The sequence below is a fragment of the Podarcis bocagei genome (genome assembly GCF_964188305.1).
Source record: "Podarcis bocagei genome assembly, chromosome: 4".
Classification (NCBI taxonomy): domain Eukaryota; kingdom Metazoa; phylum Chordata; class Lepidosauria; order Squamata; family Lacertidae; genus Podarcis; species Podarcis bocagei.
In genome coordinates, this window is record NC_138128.1 from 100,800,061 (window position 1) to 100,814,830 (window position 14,770).

The 14,770-nt window shown below is 43.8% G+C and overlaps 2 long non-coding RNA genes across 3 annotated transcripts; one reads left to right on the plus strand and one right to left on the minus strand.

Moving 5' to 3' along the window:
* Positions 1-6,631: 6,631 nt before the first annotated feature.
* On the minus strand, positions 6,632-9,661 carry LOC308585419. Its single transcript, XR_014007384.1, has 2 exons — positions 9,545-9,661; positions 6,632-6,869 (listed from the first exon to the last, which is right to left on the minus strand). It is a non-coding gene; the product is annotated as an uncharacterized lncRNA (long non-coding RNA).
* Positions 7,380-13,236, plus strand: LOC308585418. 2 transcript variants are annotated; one of them, XR_014007382.1, is made up of 3 exons: positions 7,380-9,345; positions 9,379-11,050; positions 12,515-13,236. It is a non-coding gene; the product is annotated as an uncharacterized lncRNA (long non-coding RNA). The 2 variants fall into 2 exon arrangements; XR_014007383.1 differs by lacking the exon at positions 12,515-13,236 and adding an exon at positions 11,489-11,540 and having other exon boundaries at positions 9,379-11,457.
* Positions 13,237-14,770: the final 1,534 nt, after the last annotated feature.

A 14,770-nucleotide genomic window follows, 5' to 3' on the forward strand; every position in this document is an offset into this window, starting at 1 on the left:
AAGACAGCCCTGTTTAGGGAAGTTTTTAATGTTTCATGTTTTATCGTGTTTTTTATAATCAAGCCACCCAGAATGGCTGGGGAAACCCAGCCAGATGGGTGGAGTATAAATAAATAATAATTATCATTATTATGAAAATGAAAATAAATTCCCACCAGGAATTCTGGGGCTACCAGTCGCAATCCAGTCCCTAGTAGGAAAATCCCAAAGCACCTGCAGCTACCACCTCTGGCATTTGTTTTGCCACTCTGCTCATGAAGCACACGCTTTCCCTCCTGCCATCTTTCTCTGCTGTATCTTAACATCTCTATGCTTTGTACCAGGGATAGGTAACCGGTGGCATTACAGGGGTTGATGTACTACAGCTTCCATCAGCCGCCACCACCCTGACCAGTGGCAGGAGGCTGAGGGAAGTTGTAGTAGGCCAACAAAGCTGGATGATCCCTGCTTTCTGCTTTACCTAGGGATACTTGGAAAGCAAACTTTGTACCTTTTGCGCACAACGCTCTTGATTTTATGTCTTATTTTGCATTTCAATTGTTTTTACTTATTTATTGTAAGCTGTGCGGAAATACCTCATGTTATGGAGCAGCCTACAAATGCTGTAAATAAGATTATAAAATAAAATTTGAAAAGGCATTCTTATCATTCTGGGGAAGAACAGCATGCATACCTGGACAGCTGCTCTTGAGCCTTTCTTATTTAAGCTTCTAGACCTTTGATTATTGAACTTTTAAAAGAATGAACTCTACTCAATAAAAGCATAATTACACAGCTATATTTGTTCAGCCAACTTCCCCTGTTGATTTCGCATACCATCCGATTTCCTCATTCTTGGTGTTTAATCTGTCAGATCAGAAACCATGGCTTAATAATAGTTTGTTAGTACAGGATAGACACACAGAAAGGAGAAATTGGAGTGCCAGTAAAATAGCTTAGTGTAGTTAGTTTAACATTCAATTAACCAGTAAAACACTATAAAGCTACACCCACTGTAATTTCCAGCAGGGAAAGGTTGATCATGTTATGCTTTCCTAACCACATTTTTTTATTTTTTTTTGAGGGGGTGGGGTTAGTGACTGGCTGGATGCCAGTGGCAGTGCTATCCTGGGCTAGAGGGATTCTAACAGTGGCCTCCTTGAAGCCAAAATGATAGATGCAGCCAAAATCATTGGCTGATTCCACTGGTTGAAATAGCCAAATAATTCCAATGTACTTGAATTCCTTTAAAAGAGGGAATGTGCTGAAGTCCTTCTTAAAAGGGGGGGGGAACCCCCTCATGATTCATAAAGTCTAGTATGTGTTGCATTAATGCTCTAAAAATAGGGAACCTTTTCTGTGTCATTTTTGGTGGGTGTGGAAATAATTTTATGTTTTAACACTCTGGTGCTGAGATTAGACTTTTATTCCTGTGCTAGGAATATGGAGAGTTTCAGGAAATTACCATGAGATTGAAAAAGAACATTGCTGGTGTGCAAAAGATTTTTTCTCAGATATTTCTCTAGCTGCCCCACCCCTGATGTAAAGTCTGAGAGGAGATGAGTATCACACACTGGAGAGATTCACAGGGGGCTGTTTGCCCCCCATGGCATGTCCTTGGGTCCCTGTGGACATGTGCTTCCCTTTTAGACTTTGTGATTGTTCATCAGACCCTGATGAAAGCCTGGCAGATCCTAAGTTGTAACTTGTGTGAAGGAGGCAAGAAAGATGAAAGGGGTTGCAGAGTAGTACATTTAGCTGCCACAAGTCTTATTCCACTCCACCCCCATCCTGTGGAATCTCCAAAGCACAGAGATTCCTCTACATATGGAGGCTTTCCTTGTGATCTAGAATCCCTGAAGGACTTCTGCTGCCAGCCTAAATGGTAAAACCCGGCTCTTTTCTCAGGCCTTTGTGGATTGTGCAGTTGTGTTCTGAATATTGTAATAATGATGTTGAATTCATCTGCTATTGGAAGATTAATATTATTACCTGTTCTGTTTTTTAATGAAACCGTTGCTTTTCATAGAATTATGTACCCAGCCCTGACATAATAATAATAATAATAATAATAATAATAATAATAATAATAATAATAATAATTTATTATTTATATCCCGCCCATCTGGCTGGGCCTCCCCAGCCACTCTGGGCGGCTTCCATAGAAACCAAAAATACACTAAAATACCACACGTTAAAAACTTCCCTGAACAGGGCTGCCTTAAGATGTCTTCTGAATGTCAGGTAGTTGTTTATCGCTTTGACATCTCGTGGGAGGGCGTTCCACAGGGCGGGCGCCACTACCGAGAAGGCCCTCTGCCTGGTTCCCTGTAGCTTTGCTTCTCGCAATGAGGGAACCGCCAGAAGGCCCTTGGTGCTGGACCTCAGCGTCCGGGCAGAACGTTGGGGGTGGAGACACTCCTTCAGGTATACTGGACCAAGGCCGTTTAGGGCTTTAAAGGTCAGCACCAACACTTTGAATTGTGCTCGGAAACGTACTGGGAGCCAATGCAGGTCTTTCAAGACCAGTGTTATGTGGTCTCGGCGGCCGCCCCCAGTCACCAGTCTAGCTGCCGCATTCTGGATTAGTTGTAGTTTCCGAGTCACCTTCAAAGGTAGCCCCACATAGAGTGCATTACAGTAGTCCAAGCGGGAGATAACCAGAGCATGCACCACTCTCGCAAGACAGTCCACAGGCAGATAGGGTCTCAGCCTGCGTACCAGATGGAGCTGGTAAACAGCTGCCTGGACACAGATTTGACCTGTGCCTCCATGGACAGCTGTGAGTCCAAAATGACTCCCAGGCTGTGCACCTGGTCCTTCAGGGGCACAGTTACCCCATTCAGGACCAGGGAATCCTCCACACCTGCCCTCCTCCTGTCCCCCAAAAACAGTACTTCTGTCTTGTCAGGATTCAACCTCAATCTGTTAGCCGCCATCCATCCTCCAACCGCCTCCAAACACTCACACAGGACCTTCACCGCCTTCACTGGTTCTGATTTCATAGAATCATAGAATCATAGAATCATAGAATCATAGAATCATAGAGTTGGAAGAGACCACAAGGGCCATCGAGTCCAACCCCCTGCCAAGCAGGAAACACCATCAGAGCACTCCTGACATATGGTTGTCAAGCCTCTGCTTAAAGACCTCCAAAGTAGGAGACTCCACCACACTCCTTGGCAGCAAATTCCACTGTCAAACAGCTCTTACTGTCAGGAAGTTCTTCCTAATGTTTAGGTGGAATCTTCTTTCTTGTAGTTTGGATCCATTGCTCCGTGTCCGCTTCTCTGGAGCAGCAGAAAACATTTAAAAGAGAGGTAGAGGTGGGTATCATCTGCATACTGATGAACACCCAGCCCAAATGCCCTGATGATCTCTCCCAGCGGCTGCATGTAAATGTTAAAAAGCATGGGGGAGAGGACAGAACCCTGAGGCACCCCAGAAGTGAGAGCCCAGGGGTCTGAACACTCATCCCCCACCATCACTTTCAGAACACGACCCAGGAGGAAGGAGCGGAACCACTGTATGACAGTGCCCCCAGCTCCCAGCCCCTCAAGACGGTCCAGAAGGATGACTTAGATGAAATACACAGCACACTATCAATGGTTTACATGAATGAATGATTTAAATAAAACAAACCTGGATCCCCTAGGGTTCTAAATCATACAGGGATCCTCAGTGCACAGAACAGTCTCCCTGCTTCAAATGATATTCCCCAATAAGACAATGGCAGGGCTGGGAGGGCTATGCTGCTCCACATTTTCCCCCTTCATGTGAATAATGCCTAAATATGGCTCTGGATACCATGTAAAGTGGAAGCAAAAGAGCATCATAAAGGGACTTCCGGGTTGACGCGATCTGGAAATGGCGGATTCCCTCCGAGCTGCGGAGGGAATCGGCTCTACTGAGGACGGGTCTTTGCCGCGCCGGCGACGCGGGGACCCTTAAAAACCGCAGGCGCGGAAGCCTGCGGACTGAAGACTCGGCGGGTGCCTTAAGCGCCCCCCCTGATCCACGAAGAGCCTTTTTAAAGGCTGCGGAGAGGATACGGGGGTGGTGTGGCACTGAGAGTCGACCGCTACCTCGGTGGAGCGAAGCCGCGAGCCATGACCAGAGAGCGCTGACTTTCTTCCTTGAAAATCTGGACTGAAAGAATTACCCGTGAGTAAGACGGATTGGGACTTTAAAAATTCTACCCTGAATTGGAGACGACCGGGGGGTGTGCTAAAAGGAAGTCCGCACCCCCCCCCTTGCAGACGATCTAAGCAACGACATAAGAGCTAAGCTGGAGAGCCTACCCTTGGTGGGGTGAGTTAAAAAGGACACTAACTTTCAAGATTTAGCTAAAGGAAATTTTGTGCTGGAGAGTGGAGTTTTGGAGACCCTCTTTATGTTTTAAACAACCCCCCCTCCCGGGCTCGGGAACGTCCTGCCTTTGTGCCTGTGTAAGAGCTGCGGAGTTTGACAGCTGTCAAAGCTGCCAAACGGGCAGTTTAAAGTGGGAAAATCACTACCTAAGATCCCTCTGGATTAAGACGAGTTATAATTGAGCCAAAATTGTTGGAAACAAAGTAATAATAATAAGCTAAAGGACTGTTGGAGAAAAGACTAATAAGTAACCAGATTCCCCCTAGGGGGAATTCTGTGAAACTACAATGGATACAATGGCTGTGGATGGAAAGTTACTAGTGGAAATCGAAAGGATGTTTCAATTGGTGGGAATCTTACAAGAGCAGAGCTTAGCCATGAATAAACAACTTATCACTATGACCTTGGGAACAGGCAACTCTGCTGTTTGTATTGAGGACCTGAATGAGAAAGAATCCACAGCTGAATGGGAAACAATGTCTACAGAGGTGGAAGAGACTAAACAAGAAAAAGAGAAAGTAACCTTGGGAAGCAACAACCAAAAGCTGACATCTGTGGAACACAAGCAAGGAGACTCTGGGAACATATCTACCACAAGTCTGCGAAAGACGCAGAAGAAGAAGGAGGAGGTTCTGGGACAATATGGAATACAGGAACTTAAAATAAAGAAATATGATTGGGGCCTCCGTTTGGACTTTGATTTTGAAGATACAGGCTTTGTGGAAATTCTCCAGCAGTTGCTTTCAAATCTCCTTGTGGGAAGAGAATATGCTTTGATGGTGAAAGATCTTTTTCCAGACTCGACGACTGACATAAAGGACTACCAACAAGACCGGCGGAGAGGGACTGAAAGAGACTTGAAAGCCTCGGACGTGAGGAACCCAGGCTGAGAATCTTGACTTTGGATTTTTATTGGGAAGGGACAAAAACCGGGGATGGGAGGGAGGGAAGAGGAGATTCTTAAAAACTCTTAAGACTTTCAGGTTTGGTTAATATGACTTTTAATTAAGATAAAATGAAAAATCGACGGAAGAGAACTTAAGTCCAACTTAGGAAAATTAATTTTTTTTATTAGAAAAGAGGTAATAAAATGAATAAGATGGTTAAGAGGAGAAATACCAACTTGCTGATATAATCTTGGGAATTGGGATGCACGAGGGGGGGTGGGGGGAAGTCAGGGAACAAGGTTATGAAACGAGGATCTGCTGAATTTATACATGTTTGTGTCTTGTGTTATTTTTGTGTCTGTATTGTCTTTATAAAAGCGGAAAACCCAATAAAAATTTTATAAAAAAACAAAAAAAAAACAAAAGAGCATCATAAAGAGTGACCCCAGAGCCTCACAAGTGTTGGCTTCATTTTTCTAGCCAGCCATTCTTTGTGGTTACTACCAGTCCTTAACCACACCACTGTCAGCCATTCGTGTGCAAACCAGGCTATGGAGAAGGTAAGAAACACTAGAGGCTTGGTTTCTCCCACTGCTCCGAAGGGATTCCTGCTCACTTGCTTGGAAACTGGATCTGTGTGCTGCCAGATGTTCTGCTCACCCGACAGCTGGGTGCACTCTCCCATGGAAAGCTGCGAGTGGATTTGTGGATGTCTAAGTGACACAACAGAGTATTCAAGTAAAAAATCAGACTTAGCAGCAGAGGGGACACAATGTGTATCAGTACAGAGGTCCGCAGCACCTCCCACTGGCTTTTGCAGGATATTGGTCCTATTTTTGTTGTGTCTCTGACATAACATGCTACTGCATATTAAGAGTAAAGCTGCCTGGAGCCATGTATGAGAACTGAACAGGGCTGAGCAGTGTATGAGAATACAAATAAAAAATGATGGCTTGCATAATGCTAGTCAAATATATATATATATGGTGCTCAAGAGCAAACTGTTGCTTCCATGGGTGGACTCTCAGAGGTTCTTCATACACTGCTCTTTTAAGATTTACACCAAAGATGTGGGAACTTGGATTGGCTGCTGCTCCCCATTGTGCGTGTACCTGATGGAAAACCTGTTTTTGATCTCTGCAATGTGAAAAACGGCCTGCAAAGGCTTGGGTGTATGTTAACTTTCTGAACTCGTGTATCATGGCTTGTGAAATGCTTATGAAAGCCAATCTGGGCGTATTCCTAGAACAGTGCACAGGAACACCAATGTCAGTTCCTGGTGCATAAAGTCTGAAGCTCATTAGAGCTGTGTAACATGTTCAGTGTGAAACCAGAAACCACGTGAAGCATGCCTGGCTCACAGAATGTGCTTATAAAATCAGAAGAACAAAGACTGTGTTCATCCAAAGAGTTTCTTAGGCTTGCAGAAAACTTTTTCAGCTGACCTTGGGAAACATTTCAAAATGCATCTGGGCTGATTTATAGAGTTGTAGCGAAAGTTGGGTTTTTTAAATGTGTGGTTTCCACATTGTGCTGCTGCATTCAATGAAGTAAACATCAACGCTTTCCATCTGAGGTTTGGGCTGCTTCTATGCGGGGGCTCCTTTGAAAGGGTTCCCTTCCGTGACCTGCCTGGAAGGAAGACAAGGACAAAGGTAAATGACAGTGTTTTCACCAGATTGGTTTAAAAGGGAAGGGATTCCTTTCCAGTTTTAGGAATGATTTCAGCTTTGATGCTGCTTAGCATAAGGATTAGTTGTTAGTGGGGGGGGGGGGATCCTGGTAGACTGAGATCAAGATGTCTGCTCAGGTGTGTGCAATTTGCAATGCAGATGCATTGCCCTTTAATTCCTGTTGCCCGTTAATTCCTTTAATTCCTATCTTTCTCTTAAAAATGAGCATGGGGTTTTAACTATAATTAAATATATTTGAATATATTTAACTATATTTAACTATATTTGAATTCAGAGGATTTGAGGTATAAAGCATTATTATTATAGTTATTAATTTTCTATAGTGTTATCAATTTACATAGTGCCTTACAGAATAAGTACAAAAGGATAGCTCTCTGCCCTGAAGAGCTTACAAGATAAACTGCAACAGTGGGAGGGATAAGAGGGGCAGAGGGGTGGGCAGGGGAGAGAAGCAAGAATAATACAGATTGGCTCCATCCAAATTAAATTCATTTTGCATAGGCTTAGTTTTCATTTTGAGCGAGGACTGGAAATGTCAGTCAAAAACTTCATGGGAAAGATGGATGCTGTGAAGGAAGAGAAGTGGCAACTTTCAGGCATTCTCTGGCCAGGAATGGGGGGAAAGGAGGAAGAAAGTGGGGGTGGATGAGGGGGTGCTTCAGACAACAGGAGAGTGGTAGAACTGGAGGAGTGAAGGTAATGAGCAGAGTGATGGTGGCAATAAGGACAGAATCATAAGGTTGAGGAAGGTTGTGCTGGACTCAGAAAGGTGATAGGAACTCTGTGAAGAGACTTAAGAAAAGGCTTGTCATCATCCTCATGGAAATCTACACTTCTCTGGGCTTCTCTGGGAATTTGCAAGGATACCGGTGGGAAGTGTGAGTCGGCATATTATCTGATCTCTGTTGAGCTGAGAGGAGAGAGGCCCATTCTGGCCCCTGCCACTGTCCAAGGGACCAAGGGCCAAGAGAAGGCCAGCCAACAGACTTGCAGCTGCTTCCGTGCTTTACTCCCCTCTTTCTTTTCCCCTCACACCAAGCAAATGGAAAGTCTAGGATTAGGGTCTGCCTTAACTGCAGTCTCTCCACAGCACTTAGGAAAAAGATTAAGTGACTTGTGAGGGCTAATAAAATCTTCGCCATCTTCTCAAGACATCCAAGTAGGAATTTCGACTGCACCACTACTGATTCAATATGGTGTGTCATTTTCTTTAACGCTCTCCCTTTTGAAACATAAGTCTCCCGGCTCCCATGTAGTGAACTAGCACATCAGCAAGGTCTCCCTGGTGACTCCCAGGTATGCTGGTTTATTACATTTGTTTCTTTTATTATATTTCATTACACTAAAATTGTACCTCATCTTTAATCTGAAGTTGTGTTGCCCAGCATTCTAACACACAATTCTGCATATTTTGTATAACAGCTTTCACAACATAGGATTGTTTTTCAGATGCACCCAAAGAATGTTGAAGGACCTTATAAACACACCCCAATGTTTCTTAGTGCACTGGATTAGAGTAGGTATGTATCATATATATCATTAGAGAAGCAGCAGGGTCTGTGGCAACACCCCTTCACCTTCTTCAGCCTGTTTTTTTCTTTTTATTTGGAAAGCAGACATGTTGTCCCCAGGGAGAATTAAAGGAGAAGCGTTAGCTTGCAAAATGTATGCCAAATGAGCTAATGCTTCTGACACTTCCACAATGCAAGCTTTACAAGAAGGCATGCAGACAGTGAGGCCTGTTTTTCTATGTCATATTTTTTTTTAATGGCTAAATGTTTGTAGGAAACAAAATGGATTTATTTTTTGCTCAATCCAGGCATAATATCAGGACTTATCCGGTTCCGGGCCCCAGGGCTTCAGACAACTAACAAAACACATCTTACTTCTGCTCTGGTAGTTCCCTGTTATGTCTTTCACGCGCAGGAAGAAAGAGGAAAAGCAGAGCCCAACCGATTAAAGCACCACGACCCTGTGATTCTTTTCTTATGAACAAGCACATGACAAGCCCTGGGGTAAGGACTCCGCAGCCCCTGCTACCACGTGTGACGCTGATGGAAGCCGTCGACTCTCCAAACCAAGTGTGCACAGACTGGGACTCGCCAGGCAAAATACAGACCACCAGCCCTGAACTGCAGACAGTCAGGTGGTAAGCAACCCTTTGTCCCCACCTCCACCCTCGCTTGAAGCTCTAGGCAGGCAGCCAAAAGAGAAGGGATTCAAAGAATCTCGCAGTGCCTTAAATCATAGCAAATGTATTGAGGCATGCAGTCACAGACTTCACTAGATCCTGAGAAATGCTGAGGATGTGGTGGGCTGCCTTTGGCTTGGTGGGTCGCAAAATTGCACATGCCCTGTGACTCAGTCGAGTTTCTAAAGGTATACAAAGTTGAAATTTCGAGGCATGTTCCTGCGTTGGGTAAACATCTGAAGGATACTGAGCAAAGCAAAAAGCATTTGAACAAAACTAGCCTTTCCATTCAGCATCTGTTTGTTATTACACACACCGGTGAAAAACTGCTGGCTATTTTTTGTAACTTTGGTTTCATTTCATTTTAAAATTTTGAAAGTGAATCACCCTGAGGATGCTTAGGTAAAAACAACAACTCTTACTTGAAGCAAAAATAGGAACAAAATATGAACAATGATTTACCAGTTACCAAAAACAGAGACTCTCCCTTGTAAAAGAGAACAGTTGGGGCACAGAACCATTAACAGGAGGCATTCAAGACCTTGGCTGGATGACAACACAAGGGAAACAGAGGCTGTAGGAACAGAAGATCAGTCAAATTAAGGGGCCACTTAGGTCTGAAGGGAGGCTATAATTTGGGGCATCTTGGGTCTGGAGTGTCAGTATATGGCCCCTAGTGAAATTAAGGAGGTGGGGCTGGGTTTTTGTTTTGTTTTTTTTGCAGGGCCCTATATTTCAAAAAGCCATTTACAACAATAAATTACAGGAATGGAAATCAACAAAACATCAACATTTAAATCCATAAAACACAATAATGGTAAATGCAGGAAGCCAAATCTACAGTGCTGGAATCCCAGGAGCTTAGGATAAGGCCTGGTGAAAGAGAAAGATTTCTAACAACTTTCCTAAAATGTCAAGAATTGCAGCCCTGGCATTTCTCCTTTGGGAGGGTGTTCTGGAGCAGAGGCAGGGCACAAACTCTAGGGGGCCCGAGGGGCCTGGGACCCTCAATTTCTTTTCTGAGGGTGCCCAGCCCTCGCCCCCTGCTGCCACTGCCAGCTGTCGCCTTACCTCTGGCCTTCTGGTGCCCTGGTGACAACTGGGCCAGTCATACGAAACAACGCAATAAAAATAATAGCTGTACAAATACAGAAAATCAGCACTTAAATCAGCTGAATACTTAAGACCATTAGGAAAACCAAATTTCACATTGTACCCTGTGTGTTTATTGTATTTATGATAAAATCCCACCAAACAGAATAGCATTTTTCAGCATCCTCCAAACCTAAACCTAAATCATTCTTCACAATTCTCAACCTGCCTGCCTGTTCATGACAGTCATGTGCAACAGAGAATTTTTAATGTTTCACATTGGGAGAGGAAAATAATGAATAATCACACCATCCCTACTTTCTAGAAAAAAGCTGGCAACTTCCTTGCAAGGAGAGGAAAGATCCTTGCTATTCCTGACAGATCCATTGTGGAATCTTTCCTTTTCAGTGGCAATATATGTGATTTCCCTCAATTTCTTGCAAAGTGAGCCCTCTGGAACTTTCTACTCTTGAAGAGCTACTTCACTTGAAGATGAAATGGATCTGAAGTACTTTGGAGGGTATTTAACTTCAGGTGCTTTGTTGCTCTTTGCTTTCCACCTTCCCTTTTGAGGCTGATACATGTTATTCATTAAACTTACAGTTTCTCTCTTGCCTCTTCTTTTGAGTGTGACTTATGACCTTGCAATCTCTCTCTGTGTGTTTTTGTCATCACAACATGTTTCCATGGAGCTGGATCTGATGTCATGAATAAGAGCATTGTTTCTTTCTTTCTTTCTTTTCTTCCCTAAGTTCCCAAGCATATTTGTGACACAGGTTTGGAAACCAAAATGACTTCACCAGTTAAATATTGTTAGATTCTACAGTGTAACAAAGGTAAGAATGCTGGCATGCTGTATTCTTCTCTGCATGAATTGAGGGTTAGGTATTTCAAAGCAGGTACACAAAGGAGTCCCCAGAGATGCCATTTCACAAGCTTAAGCATTATGTTATCAGGATGAATCGTTGGATCACCCAGATCATGAGGTTCCATTGCTCAAGCTACATGGAGAACCTGGGTCCGTGTAATGAAAAAGTAGGCTATAGTCCTATGCACAGTTACATAGAAGAAAGTCCCACTGAAATCAGAGGACTTTGCTCACTCTGAACCTTATGTTCTTAATGAAATGTCAGGGCGGATATCAGGAACAGGTCAGCAATAACTCTCAAGGTGTCAGTGAAGTTAACTCTTTAGTCAAAGAAACAAAGCCGCTCAGGCCTAGTGATCACAGCAACTCTTCCTAGTGGGTCTTGCCTCAATGAGGCAGTTGTGAGAACTGAAGGTCCCCACATTCCCACAACTCTGTTCCTTCCCAACAGGAGTGCCAATTTGGCCTCATGACGGTGGGTGCCATGCAGTGTGCATGGCTCTGGAATTTGTGGGTGCCAGGCTCCTTCATGGGGAATTTTGTGGGTGCTTGGGCATCTATGCTTCCCAAGTAATCTCCTTCATCCTGTCTGTCTTTGCTTCACCCTCTTCATACCTCTTCGGGTTCTGGGAGACTACAGGGGAGGGAGCTGATCACAACAGGAGCAGGAGATTCCCTGGCTTCTTCGGCAGCCCGCCTCATCTCTGCCTCTTGGCCTGACTCTTCTCCAGCTTCAGCTTCTGCCTCAGAGTCTGCCACAGCCTCTTCCTGCTTACTAAGCCCTGTGACCTCTTTGAGCTTCCAACAGCTCCTCTTCCCAGTCTTCTCCCTCTCACCACTGTACAGTTTATTTTTTAACCTATCTTTTCCTAGAAAGTGTACTACAGCCATCCTAGAAACATGCTTTTTAGGTAATAGTGGGACAGTAAAGGTAAAGGGACTCCTGAACATTAGGTCCAATCATGGCTGACTGGGGTTGTGGTGCTCATCTCGCTTTATTGGCCGAGGGAGACGGTGTACAGCTTCCAGGTCATGTGGCCAGCAGGACTAAGCCGCTTCTGGCGAACCAGAGCAGCGCACGGAAACGCCGTTCACCATCCCACCGGAGCGGTACCTATTTATCTACTTGCACTTTGACGTGCTTGCGAACTGCTAGGTGGGCAGGAGCAGGGACCGAGCAACAGGAGCTCACCCCGTCGCGGGGATTTGAACCGCCAACCTTCTGATCCACAGAGTCCTAGGCTCTGTGGTTTAACCCACAGCAGGACAGTACCATCCAGCAATTAGTAGCTTCATGATCGGGGGCGGGGGGGGTGTCTTTTGCTGAGGTTAGTACAGTCTTGATGCTTTTGAAGCTGGGAGAAACATGAATATATAGATTTTCTAAAGCAAGTCTTAAAAATGAAGGGAAAATATTATATGGCTGTTCTAGTGTTTTGCAGTGATGGAATTCTGAGAGTCTGTTTTGCCTTGTTGACTTCTGTGCTGGAATTTGGTGAAGATGGAGTTAATTTCACAGTACAGTAGATGCTCTCCCCCAGCGCGACTCATTCATCACCATGAAACGGTTGAGGAGACTTCTTCAATAAAGTCTGAATAGCCTTACAAAGAGGGGCAATACTGTACTGAATGAAAAGTGCTAACATAACAAAGATGTTCAGAACCATTGCTAGACATTTTGTTCTGCTTGATTTTTACATGGTTACATCAATCCCGGACCCCTGGAATTTTGCTACACCTCTCTGGTAGGTTTAGCACCTCTTACCTCTCAAGGAGCCTGCCAAACAGGTCTTTGCTAAATGGCCTTTCTGCAACCCTCCTTGCTTCAGCCATTGTCGTATTTCAGCTGTTGACCTCAGCAAAAGACGCCCCCCCCCCCGATCATGAACCTTGGTCACTTCCGTCAGGAAAAGCAGTTGCACTGCTTATTATAGCATTGCCAGTTGGCAGGCTGTGCGTGTGTGTGCATTCATTTTGTAATAACAATAAAAAAATACAACAAATGGAGCCCATTCATTTCATTATTAATTAGCAGAACAAATCCCACTTTTTCAAATGTTTGCTTGTTACTTTTTAATTTTTTTAAAAATTGAAATTGTGTTGTAACAATATGCAGCAAAAACCACTATACATCAAACACCTTTGCTTCTTGTGCAAAAAAACAAAAACCCAAGGGAAAGAAGAAAAGAAAAGAAACCCCCCCCTGGAGAATGACATATGAGAACAGAGAGAGACAGCATAACAAAAACTCTATAATACCATAAGTAAATGAAAAGGAAAAATGTTGTCATTTACTTTGTCACTCCAGAAATATAAAAACAGAGACCACCTCTCAATAAATTTATTTTCTTGATTATAAAGTATTGTGTTTCTCTCATAAGATAGTTTGCCAAATGTTCACTTGAAACAACTGTCATATATTTATTTGTAACCAATTCAGAAACATTTTAGCTTGCATTTTCACCTAATTGCTAGAGTAGGGCATTATTAGGAAGCAGAAGGCAAGAGAGCAGAGAAAGGGAGATTGCACAGTCTCAAAGGCATCTTAGTGGAAGTGTCAAGCATTCTGATAGGAATTCTTTCAAAACACAGCCTTTCAATCCCAGTAACAAGGAGCAAGAAGTCCATAAAAGAGGAAGGCAAATGCTTGTCGTTTTTCTTCTTGTGCAGGTTCTTGGTAAGTTAGCTTTTTTGGTTTCCATCTCCCACTCAATCCCCTATTACAGTTCCTTTAGGCGTTTCCTTCAAACATTTCCTTCCTTTCCCATTCTCTTGCCCTCTGGCAATTATTTGTAATTTAGAGAGACGATCTTTTTGACCCTGTCTCGGTCGGTGCCTTAGTGTATCTTCTCACCACAAGTTGCTTTTTACAACCATCAGTTTCCAAGACAAGCAAGGTAAGAGGAAGCTTCACCTGCTGCCTCTCCTGGAACCTTATAAAGCTGCCTGAAGCTTTTCTGAAAAGATGCTGGTCAGCCAAGACACTTTGTGGGGGCTGCTGATTAAATGAAGGGTTTCCTTTCACTTACATAATTTTGGAGTTAAGCATGTGCTCAGACCTCTCCCACTGACATGTTGAAGTTCTTTAACCAATTTGGACAGTTTTAGAAAAGGATTAGACAAATTTGTAGAGGATAAAGCTATTGGATCTTATCACTCCTGGGTCCTGCTATGGAAAATAACTCTGTCTGTCTGAAATGAAACATACTTTTGTTATATCCCAATTTTGTGAATTTTTAAAACACACAAATATCACGTTTGAATTATGCACATTTTTAATTCCTCTAAATGCACAAATTTGATATGCTTTCCAATGCATTTCACCTAAAATGCACAATTTTATACAAATTCTTTTGTAAAATAACATTTTATTTTGTGCATTTTTCCTTTAACTGAAACTCCTAATAAAATCCAGAGAACTATGAAATTTGGTTGATAGCTGCTTTCCAATTCACATATAAGTCCAGGGTGGGGGAAATAAGTCAGTTATGGGGAACCAACACATTTCTCCTTCAGCCCTAGATGCTGCGTGATGGGAGAGAGAGGGCAGCTCTGGGGCACGTGCAGGCCCAGCATCTCCTGGAGGGGCTGGAGGGGGAGTCCGGGTGAAAGGCAGGGGAGCCTCTGTCAACCAGTGTGACTGGGGGGGGGCGGGGCGGGGAGGATCCTGTGGCCCATGGGCCAGATT